The 11,764-nt window shown below is 48.9% G+C and overlaps 1 pseudogene; it reads right to left on the bottom strand.

Annotated features, from left to right (window-relative positions):
- Positions 1 to 1,427: 1,427 nt before the first annotated feature.
- LOC143728998 (uncharacterized) lies at positions 1,428 to 3,069 on the bottom strand (annotated as a pseudogene).
- Positions 3,070 to 11,764: the final 8,695 nt, after the last annotated feature.

Here is an 11,764-nt window from a genome sequence, read left to right as displayed (position 1 = left end):
ACCCAAAGCTCTGTTTGTAAGACAGAACTTTATACATGAAGACAAATGGGCTACAAACAATAAAAAACTGTTAGGGCCTCCCACAGGAGATCAATCTACCCTGCAATCTACTCTGAGCAATGCTGTTTCTTTGTCATTCAAACCAATCAGTTTCTGTGGACCATACACCTATGGGCCATTCAGTTTCTCTAGGCCATACATCTGTATGGGCCATTTGGTTCACACCTTTACAGACACAGATAGAGTTGATTACATCTGAGGCACAGTAACAATGTAATTGCATCTGACTATAGTTAACTGAAAATACACATAATCTTACAATCCCTCATCTGATCATTTTTGATCACAAAACAAACTTCATTAATCATATATACAGCATGCTGCATACAGGCTCCATTACTTAAAATGACAGGATAAGAGTTCATGGTGAAACTTTGCATTCTCTTGAATGCTTGAGTCCTCTGGAAGCTTTTATTTTGGAGTTGTGATCTTTTAGAAGTGGCGGATAGTGTTGTGTTCTGTGAGTGTTCAGAAGTTTTCATCTAGGTGGCCAGTGCACTCTAAACTTTGGATGTCTTTGCTCATCCTCTGGAACGCTGGAACACCTGCAATCACACAAAAGAGAAACGGGGAACGTATCTTTGCCAAGGAAAATATTTTAAACACATTGTTCCTAACTGCCTGAAAAACTGTCCCTATTAAATATTGGCAGGACACTACTGTGTTTATCAGTGGTTGTATGTTTATGTCTTCGTCCTCAGGCGACAAGCTAGAGCCTAAAAACCCTAGTCCCGCCATATCTGGACTCTGATAAACACTACTGCCATCTATCCCTCGTCTGTAGGCAGATGTTTCAAATCCCAATGGCTCACGTCTGCCCACTAATCTTTTCTCTGCACCTTAACTGTTTCATCAGTTACCATGAGATCCTGAAGGCTTTCCCTCTTGGATTTGAATGGTGAAAATTGATTCTTGGCATTGTGTTCTACCAGGCTGAGTCTTTCATCAGTTTGGGCAAGGCTGTCAGATGTTAGATTTTCATTGGACATGGGCAGGCCTGTGACATGTTCAAAAGGGCATAGTCCAATTTTCTTGTGGTCATCCTTACTGCATTGCTTGTCATTATGCAGGTTTGTTTTAGTTACCATCACTGATGGCATTTGTTTTCTGTATGCTTCATCTTGAATAAGTTTACATGGCAAAACTTGCTGAAGTTGTCTTAATGCCGCTGTATGTGCACCTCTCTCCTTTACGGCTTGTATAGCAGCACCTTCGACTAGGACATCACCTTTGGCTTCAATTGTTGAGACTTCTGTGTATGCTTTTACCTTTGGGGTGGTGTCTTCATTTGTCATTTTTGCATACACATGGAGTTTCTTTAGTTGTCGGATGAGATGTCACTAGTTGGTGCTGCAGAGAGAGGCTCTTCAGTTTCCCTGCGGCTCTACAGCTTTTAGCAGAGTCAGTTTTTGTTTGGCTGTCAACTGCTGAAACCTTCTCAAAAGGTTGTCCTCATCATCACTTTGATGTTTTAAACTCAGCTTGCCATCACGAACCCAGTGTCCTTCTTCGTTGCAGTACCTGCATCTTCCTTGAGTTTTTGACTGTCTATTATCTTCATTTTCTTTATGCTCATTCCACATTGTCCTGTTGTTGTATGACATTGTCTTTGATCGCAATGCTCGGAGTTTGACTTCATGTGTTCTTTCAATCTTTGCTGACCACTCAACAATCTGATTAAAAGATGTTCCAATGCTGTCCCAGTCGTCATATTTAATTTTGAGGGCTTTTGAAACTTCAGGTTTCAGTCCATTTACAAAAGCAGTTTTCAGAGGCATGCTAGTGTCCTTATCAAGATCCTCGCTGTCATTTAAACCAGCATGTTCCAACCAAATTTGTCTGAAGCGTTCATTGAACTCTGCAACACTTTCTCCAGTCTTCTGCATACATGAGGTAATTCTAGCCCAATTAACCTCTGAAGGTTTCAGTTCAAACAAGAATGTTCGTACAGCTTCCCATCCAGCCTCGATGTTTTCTTGAAACTCACCAATCCTTCTTTCGACACTTTCTGTTAGTCTCTTTTGGTCATTATCCCTTAAGTTCACATTAACAATCATTACTCCATCTAGTGGATGTAAATTGTAGATTTTCTGTAAGCGTTGAAGAAATTGCCAAGCTTTCCGTGGTTTCTTGTACACGTCTGGCAATTCTTTTGACCATTTGTCAATTTGATCTGGAGTAGCAGGTTGGTATGTTCTATATGGAACATATTTCTTAATAGTTTTTTTTTAAGATGCGGGTTCGTCTTTCGCCTTCATCCTCATACTCCTCCTCATTGTCAACTTCAATTTCAGTCTTTCTGTTCTTGACAATTACAGGAGCGAGTCTAACCTTTTTGTTCTTCTTGGTGACATGAGCATGTGTCTCAGGTTCAACATCACTGTCATCAGGGTTCCCAGTCGAGCTGCTGTCACTTTCTCCTAGCAGATAATGACGTTGTTGATCCTCAATATTCTTGAGGTCTTTAAATGGGTAGAGTGACCCTTTCTCTATCTTGCTGCTAGATTTTATGGGAGTTTTTTGTCCAGAACAGTCTTTTAATTCCAGCTGTGTGGAAAGCAACTTTAACAGCTTGTCATTATCATTTAAGAGTCTTTCTTTGTCCTTCTTTTCATTCTGCAATTGTTCAGCCAGTGCTCGAACCTTTGCTTTCTCTGCTTTGTACTCACGCTGTGATTTGTCAGTCTCACACTTCTGTCGATGCTGTAGAATTTGTTTTACCAAAATCACAGACAAGCCATCTCTGTTGGTGTTTGTCCTTAAGCGCTGCATCTTTCCATAAGCCCTTTTAATGTCCGGCAAGGCCCATATTCCACTCTCTGAGTGCTTGATGCCATACTTCTGGCACATGTCATCATGGCACTTCCTTAGTCCCAGCCTTTTGCCCAAAAATGCATTCAGATTGTCCATCATCTGATAAATGGTCACATTTGGAGGTTCTGTTCCATGTCTTTCTGTTGTTGGCCTCAGTGCACGGCCATTACCATTTTTTAGTGCAGACTCAGCCATGGCAAGTACAGGAGAAGTGCCCTCCGAGGTGTGGAAACAAAACAAAAAGTGTTAGAGCCGTTAAAGGTGCTTATTTAAATTCTCAACAGTCTTTAGACTGACCATTTCAGTTACACAGACAAGTCATTAGTTTACTTACTCAGCTTAGTTTTCAATACTAACTTCAAAACAAAACAGTCACGTTTAGGCTAAGTTTCTTTGTTTCATTTCTAGAAAAGAAAACTCTGATTGATAAGACTTGTTCAGTTCTTTCTGAGTTCTAACCTGAATTGGTTTAAATTTGTCCTTTAGACATTAGACTTTTAATCTTTCTGCATCTTTCATCAGAAGGCAAATAAACTTCTAATTTCTAACAGAATTAGAATGTTTAATTCAAAACTAAAATATTGGTTTCTGAATTAGCATCCAGTCAAGAATTACCAATTCTTGCAGCAACATCAGTCCCAAACATTTTAATCTTATATTGGCTACTGAATTAGCATCCAGTCAAGAATTCCCAATCCAATTCTTGCAGCAACATCAGTCCCAAACCTTATACAGTTTCTACAATTTCTGGATGAACGGACTAAATTGTTTCTTTAACAATTCCTACAGACTCCAGAGAAAGGACCAAACTTATACTTTATTTCAATAGCTCCTACAATCCCATGAGAACGGACCAAACCTCTTTCTTAAATGATTATTACAGACTTAAGAAAACATGGCCAAGCTATAAAACGTCTCGGTTACGTATGTAACCCTCGTTCCCTGAGTACAGGGAACGGAGACGTGTCGTCGGGGGAGTTCCCTGACGAATTGGGATCACGCTAGGGAGACCAATTGCCTTCGAGTGAATTAAAACGAGCCAATGAAAATTGGCATGCAAGATTTGCATTCCGCGACCCGCCTACCAGCGCGGGTATAAAAGGCGGAAGTAAACATTGCGCAATGCTTTTCGCTGAGGAGCCGAACGGTGTCCAGTCCTCCGCGAAGGTACAGCAACATGGCGAAGGGACGACACGTCTCCGTTCCCTGTACTCAGGGAACGAGGGTTACATACGTAACCGAGACGTTCCCTTTCGTCCTGGGAACTCCGACGTGTCGTCGGGGGAGTTCCCTGACGAATTGGGATCCCTAATAAAACGCCATGGTGCTGGCCCCTTCCAGCGCCCGGCAAAGCTTCCCTGCAGCAGTTTCTTGAAATAAGTTGCGGGAGCTAGCACGGGAAACACACTGCTGTTCTGCGAGACCCGCACAGTGGATATTGGATAACACTGGGAAAGCGTTCCCTCAAGAGAGGAGGGAACGCTGCGGAAGCCCCAGCCTGACGGAGGAAGGCCAGGAATACACATATGTACTAGCCCGAAGGAATAGTGAAACATATGGCAGTCCCTGAGATAGCCCCAATCCAAGGGAAGTGGGAGCGTACTCAACAGGGACGATGAACGAGTCCGTCAAGGGGAAGACACGGCTGAACTGCACGTGGCCTCATGGGTCACAAATAGAAACCACTGGAGCACCCAGTCTACTAGCAGCTCCTTACTAGAGGTAGCAGACCTGGTGCCGGGCGGGGTCCGCCACGCCCAGCACCGGAGGGGTGAAGGAGGAACTCACGAGGCTCACCAACGTAGGGCGCCATATGGAGCAAAGAACGCACGTATCCGCTGTTTGAGGCGGAGTGGCGCAGCAAGCCGACACAACCTATTCCCTCGACCCACTGGCCGTAGCCAGAACTCGGGAGGAAACAGGTTCCACACGAAGGCTATAGAACCTAGCGAACGTGTTAGGTGTCGCCCAGCCCGCAGCTCTACAGATGTCTGTCAGCGAGGCGCCTTGAGCCAAAGCCCAGGAAGCGGCAACACCTCTAGTGGAGTGAGCGCGCAACCTGGGAGGACAAGGCTCACCCAGAGACTCATATGGTCGGGTGATAGCATCCACCAACCAGTGGGCTAACCTCTGCTTGGAGACGGCCTTCCCCTTCTGCTGGCCTCCGTAACAGACAAAGAGCTGATCTGAGGTTCTGAAGCTTTGCGTTCTGTCAATATAAACCCGCAGGGCACGGACGGGACAGAGAAAACCCAGGGCTGGGTCTGCCTCCTCCTCGGGCAGCGCTTGCAGGTTCACTACCTGGTCCACGAAGGGAGGGGTAGGAACCTTGGGCACATATCCGAGCCGGGGTCTCAACACAACGTGAGAAAGGCCCGGCCCAAACTCTAGGCACGATTCGTCGACCGAAAAAGCCTGCAGATCCCCGACCCTCTTGAAAGAGGCCAATGCCAACAGGAGCGCTGTCTTAATGGACAGGATATTATCTCTACCATCAGCAAAGGCTCAAAGGGAGGACTTTGAAGAGCTCTAAGTACCAGAGCAAGGTCCCAAGAGGGTACAGAGTGCGAAACACGAGGTGGATTTAACCTCCTGGCACCCTTAAGGAATCTGATGACCAGGTCGTGCTTCCCTAGGGACTTACCTTCCACTGCATCGTGATGCGCAGCTATTGCTGCGACATACACTTTGAGGGTGGAGGGGGACAGCCTCCGCTCCAACCCATCCTGCAGGAAGGAAAGCACGACAACGATCGGGCAAGTCCGGGGGTCCTCCTGACGGGAGGAACACCAATCGACGAACAGGTTCCACTTCAACGCATAGAGGCGCCACGTAGAGGGGGCTCTAGCGGAAGTGATGGTGTCTACGACTGCCTGTGGTAGACCACCTAGAACCTCCGCGTCCCGTCCAGGGACCAGACATGGAGTTTCCAGAGGTCTGGACGCGGGTGCCATAGAGTGCCCCGTCTCTGAGGAAGAAGGTCCTTCCTCAAAGGAATCGGCCAGGGAGGGGCTGTCGCGAGGAGCATGAGTTGGGTGAACCAAGTCCTGGTGGGCCAATATGGCGCCACAAGAAGGACCTGCTCCTCGTCCTCCCAGACCTTGCACAGAGTCTGTGCAAGAAGGCTCACTGGGGGAAACGCATACTTGCGCAGGTCGCGGGGCCAGCTGTGAGCCAGGGCGTCCGTGCCGAGGGTCCCCTCGGACAGGGAGTAAAACCACTGGCAATGGGTCGTGTCCGGAGAGGCAAACAGGTCTACCTGTGCGACTCCGAAGACACTCCAAATCAGCTGGACCGACTGGGGATGGAGTCGCCACTCTCCTGGCAGGGGAGGCAGCCGTGAAAGCTCGTCTGCCACACGGTTGAGGTCCCCTGGAATGTGAAGGGCACGAAGCGACCTCAGATGCTTCTGACTCCATAGGAGGAGGTGGGAGGCGAGTCGCGACAAACGACGGGAGCGTAGACCACCTTGATGGTTGATGTACGCAACGGTCGCAGTGCTGTCCGTACGGACCAGTACGTGCTTGTGTCTGAGAACCCCTCTGAGGCGACGCAAGGCTAAGCATACTGATTGCAACTCTAGGCAGTTGATATGCCAATGCAGTTGAGGCCCCGTCCACAGACCTGAAACTGCATGCCTGTTGTACGTGGCCCCCCACCCGGTGGCAGAGGCATCTGTGAAAACCACAGCATGCCTGGAAACCTGGACTAAGGGCACTCCGGCCCGTAGAACCACAGGATCCGACCACGGGGAAAAGGTTTGGCGGCAGTGCGGGGTAACTTTGACCCGGAACGTGCCGCTGTGCCACGCCCACCTCGGGACTCGATCATGAAGCCAGCGCTGAACCGGTCTCATATGTAACAGGCCGAGCGGCGTTACTGCGGCTGCCATATGCCCCAGGAGCCTCTGAAATTGCTTCAGTGGAACCGCTGTTCTGCCTCGAAAAGACCTGAGGCAGGTGAGCACTGACTGGACGCGTTCCTCTGTAAGGTGCGCAGTCCGGGCGACCGAGTCCAGCTCCATACCGAGATAAGAGATCCTCTGCACAGGGCAAAGTTTGCTCTTGTCCCAGTTGACCTGAAGCCCCAACCGGCTGAGGTGCTGAAGCACCATGTCCCTGTGATCGTACAATACATCTCGCGAGTGAGCTAAAATGAGCCAGTCGTCGAGGTAGTTGAGGATGCGAACGCCTTGTTCACTCATGGGAACAATGGCCGCCTCCGCGACTTTCGTGAAGACGCGGGGTGACAGGGCCAGCCCGAAGGGTAGGACCTTGTACTGATACGCTCGACCGTCGAAAGCAAACCGAAGAAAAGGTCTGTGTCGAGGGAGAATCGAGACGTGAAAGTACGCATTCTTCAGGTCGATCGCTGCAAACCAATCCTGGGGACGGATGCATTCGAAAATGCGCTTCTGCGTAAGCATTTTGAACGGGAGTTTGTGCAGGGCCCGATTCAAAATACGCAGGTCCAGGATTGGCCGTAACCCACCGCCTTTCTTGGTACAATGAAGTAAGGGCTGTAAAACCCAGACCTCATCTCGGCAGGAGGGACCGGCTCGATCGCGTCCTTCGCCAGCAGGACATCGATCTCTTTCCTCAAGACAGGGGCATCCAGTGACCGCACACGGGTGAAGTGGACGCCCCTGAACCTGGGAGGCCGGCGTGCAAACTAAATTGCATAGCCGAACCGGACTGTGCGGATGAGCCATCGGGACGGACCCGGAAGCGCTCTAGCCAGGCTTCCAGATAGCATCGCAATGAACCCACCAGAACCACCGGCGTACCCGCGGAGGGGCAGCGAGGTGGAAGACAGGGACCCGGCTCTGGTGGCGTTGTAGCGACCGAGAGCGGGGGTCTGGGTGCGCCTGACACCAACCTGCTTCCACCGAGGGGCAGACGGCAGAGAAGGCTCGTGGGTGTTCTGCTGCGGACTGCCCGGTGGCGAGGGGAGGGGGAGAGACGAGGAACGAGGCCCTGACTCCTCGTATGCTGGTCTCTGCGCCTCCGGGCCCAGCTGCAGACCGGAGCGACGCAGCCGAGGCTGCGTCACTGCTATCTGCAAGCTGGGGAGAGGGGAACGGGAGTGGTGCAGCTCGGGGGTGGCACGCACTGCCATTCTGACCCTCTCGGACGGAGGAAACTGGTCTTATTATCCTGCCAGTCTCGACCGTGAGGGGAACGAGCGACGAGGCCCGGGGGCATCGAGTCCTGGTTTCCCCTCATCCAGCGAGAGACGAGAGTGACAAGGCCGTAGCCCTCACTGCCATCTGAGCGCTGGGGCCCGTGAACGACTCAGAGGAAGTGGACTGCTCAAACTTTGGGTACCGCTGATACAGCGGCGGAACAGAAAAGAAAAATTCTCCACCCGGCCTTCCCCCGGGGGAAGGAGTGGTGATGACACGCACTCCCAGAGAGCAGATCGTCACACACTCTGGGTCGCTCATCTCAGGGTTGCTTCCCTTCGCTGGGGGAAACAAACTCTGAGCGGGCTGGTTTTGAGGTGCTTCTGGACCACCAGTGTGGACATCGTCTAACCGAGGGCCAGCGCTGTGACTAATCACGGTCAGTCACTAAGCACAGCTCAACCCCGAGTTAGAACTACGCACGTGCAGTGGTAGTGAGAGAGGAAAAACTTCTGCAGATTTAGGCATGTTTGGCTTGCCATATTGGCACCAAAAATGCTTGCATGCTGCCAAAATTCTTCACACACATCCAGGCACTTTAGAACAGCCCAGGAAAGTGTGGCTGTTAAGTCTGAATCTTCAGCATGAGAACACACCATTATAGTAGGAACTCAGCATCATTTCAGAGTATAACAGCCCTCTCTCCGATGTAGCGATCGACATCTGTCCTCCCTGGGGCCCCGAATGAAATGCTTGGTCCCTCATGAGAAGGACCAGATTCTCATCCGAAAGCTTCGACGGCACACGGCACGCTGAGCGGCTCAACCTTTACGAGAAAGGGGAGACGAACAACGTGCCGACGTGGTCATGCACTCCTGAGAGAACATGAACCACCCACGAACGCAGTCTCAACACACTGATTAGGCATGTGAAACCGTGATCGTGGCCGTCAACCAGGCATGCAAGATAGTGAACGTGGCCATCGCTTCGATGACACACGGCACGCTGGGCGCTCAAGCCTTCAGGCAGGGCGAACAACGTGCCGACGTGGTCATGCTCTCATAAGAAAGCATAAACCACCCACGAACACAGTCTCAGCATGTTTGCGATGCGCTAGAGGAGTGAGTGGTTCGTGCTCACTGAAACCCTCAGATCACCAATGTTATTCACCAAAGTAGACCTCCTCTGGTGCACCAGAAGAGAAACTAGATCGGGAAATAAGCAAAGGGACTCACCTCATAGAGGCACGCGAGTCTTGATCTTGACCACGCATCTTGAGCGCCGAATGACGCGCGCTGGGTTGCCGTGACAACCCGCGCTGTCAGCCGGCGCTCGACGGCACACGGCACGCTGAGCGGCTCAAGCCTTTACGAGAAAGGGGAGACGAACAACGTGCCGACGTGGTCATGCACTCCTGAGAGAACATGAACCACCCACGAACGTAGTCTCACAAACTAATTAGGCATGTGAAACAATGAACGTGGCCGTCAAATAAGGACAGGAAACGATCGCATCCAGAAACACACGAGTGAAACGTCATCCTGAAAAGGACGCGATCTTCACTCGTGTTGCTCTTTCAGGAAGAAAGTACTCTCTCTATCGTGCTGAAGCACACAGGGACCCAACGCGGCAACACAGCGGGGAAACTGCAAGCCCGCTGTGCGCACTCAACCGTTTACCAGCTGTGAAAACAGCTTTTGAATCAACAGCATATAGACGCAGCCGGCAGACAGGAAACCGCGCGGTCGCTGAAACGCCATCTCACCAACACAGAGAGATCCCCTCCCGAAACAGCAGACTCGTAGCCGTAAGAAAAATACAATCTTAAAGCTCACTCACTCAGAGAGGACACAATCGGTCGGCTCCGAAGCTAAAAGCATTGCGCAATGTTTACTTCCGCCTTTTATACCCGCGCTGGTAGGCGGGTCGCGGAATGCAAATCTTGCATGCCAATTTTCATTGGCTCGTTTTAATTCACTCGAAGGCAATTGGTCTCCCTAGCGTGATCCCAATTCGTAACTCCCCAAAAACTCCCACAAAACTCCCCCGACGACACGTCGGAGTTCCCAGGACGAAAGGGAACTTATTTATATAGCACCTACAGTTTCACAAGAATTAACTATATCATGTAAAAGGCTCCTACAGATTCATGAGAAAGGCCCAAAGAAAAGACCAAACCCTATACAGTTTCTGCAATCTCTGGACGAACAGACTCCAGAGAAAGGACCAAACTTATCCTTTATTTCAATAGCTCCTACAATCCCATGAGAATGGACCAAACCTCTTTCTTAAATGATTCTTAGAGACTCAAGAGAACAGGGCCAAGCTATACAACTTATTTCTATAGCTCCTACAGTTTCAGGAGAATTAACTAAATCATTTAAAAGGTTCCTACAGACTCATGAAAAAGGCCCAAGCCTAAAATTCTCATCAATACACAGTATGTGTGACTACACTACAAATCTTTACTGGTCTACTATTATTCTTTTCAGAAGATGTTCTTTTAGAGAGCTGATAAGTTTCACTCACCAAATTAGGATATTCGAGATTGGATCCAGTTGATTAAAATAAATTGTGTCCACAGATGCAGTCTTTTGATCTTCAGATACTCGAAAACTATTCCGTTTACTTCTTGTTGCAGCTGGTGAGTTCTTGGTTTACTCCTTGTTGCAGTTGGTGAGTTCTCTTCTTGTCAGTCTCTCCTGGCTGGCTCTCGCCAAATTGTTATTAGTCAATTACTGTGTCAATTGCACAGACCTCCATTTGGTATTCTTGTGGATTTATAGGTGGGATGTCTGATGGAATTGACATAGGCTTATGCCTTTTTGCATCTGTATGCGTTTCCTCCAAATATTTCTCTAGCCCAACCCTAGATGCTTTTAAAGTGCCATTCTTCTCACTGGTGAATAACTTCTTTACGAATTTGAACGGGTCTTTATAGAAATTAGCCCTTGCACGCTCCTTCTTTTTGTAGCGTGTCCGTAGGCGCTCAGCTCTGCGTAATGTTGCAAGCTTATCTTTTATGGCCCTTCGTAAGAGATTGAGTCCCTCCTTCTGACTTTGTTCTGCTATTTTCCATTGCTTCATCAGCTGTCTCCTTTCTCTAACTAACGCTTCAATTTTCTGCTGCCGTCTAGACATTCCAGGAGCAGTCTGTACTTTTTCCTTCCTTTTTTCCACACCAAACCACTCACTTCCATATCCGTAAATGATGTCCCCAAATTTATCCAGCTTCTTTTCAACTGTACCAGTTAATCTTTCCAATGCAAAGCATAGATCTGTGTTTACTGTGTCCCATGCAGTTTTCTCACAAGCTCTTGGCCATCTAACTCCAGGCCTATGCCCGTTGAGGTTCTTTTCTCTCTTATGCTGGTTAGTCTGACCGGGTTCACAAGTGTCCATGTGTTCATCACTAACTGTGCAAACCCTCCTCTCCTCTATGAAAGGGGTGCTGATATCCTGCGAACTGTGGTTTGCGTCCTGTCGCTGGATTTCATTCGACTGACTTGACTGACTTCGTAAGAAGTACTGATCAATGCGAGGCCCTTGTCCCTTCTCCCTCGGGCATATGATGACATAAAGAATTGTGAAAGTGTACATAAGATTGCAAGAGTAAATTAAATTTGCATGCTCAAAAGAAGATTTGTAAAGGTGTAAATCGCCCTTCAAGTGTAAGAAAAAATATTTGCAGCATTTAACTGTTATTCGTAAGTGTAATTCATGTATTTCGAAGCTGCAGCTTCATGCTAATGCAAAATAAATAGG

Source organism: Siphateles boraxobius, unplaced genomic scaffold (assembly GCF_051911475.1).
Source record: "Siphateles boraxobius isolate OS27281-9 unplaced genomic scaffold, OSU_SipBor_1 8, whole genome shotgun sequence".
Classification (NCBI taxonomy): Eukaryota; Metazoa; Chordata; class Actinopteri; order Cypriniformes; family Leuciscidae; genus Siphateles; species Siphateles boraxobius.
Note: the sequence above shows the minus strand (reverse complement) of the source record. Positions and strands in the feature narration are given on the sequence as shown.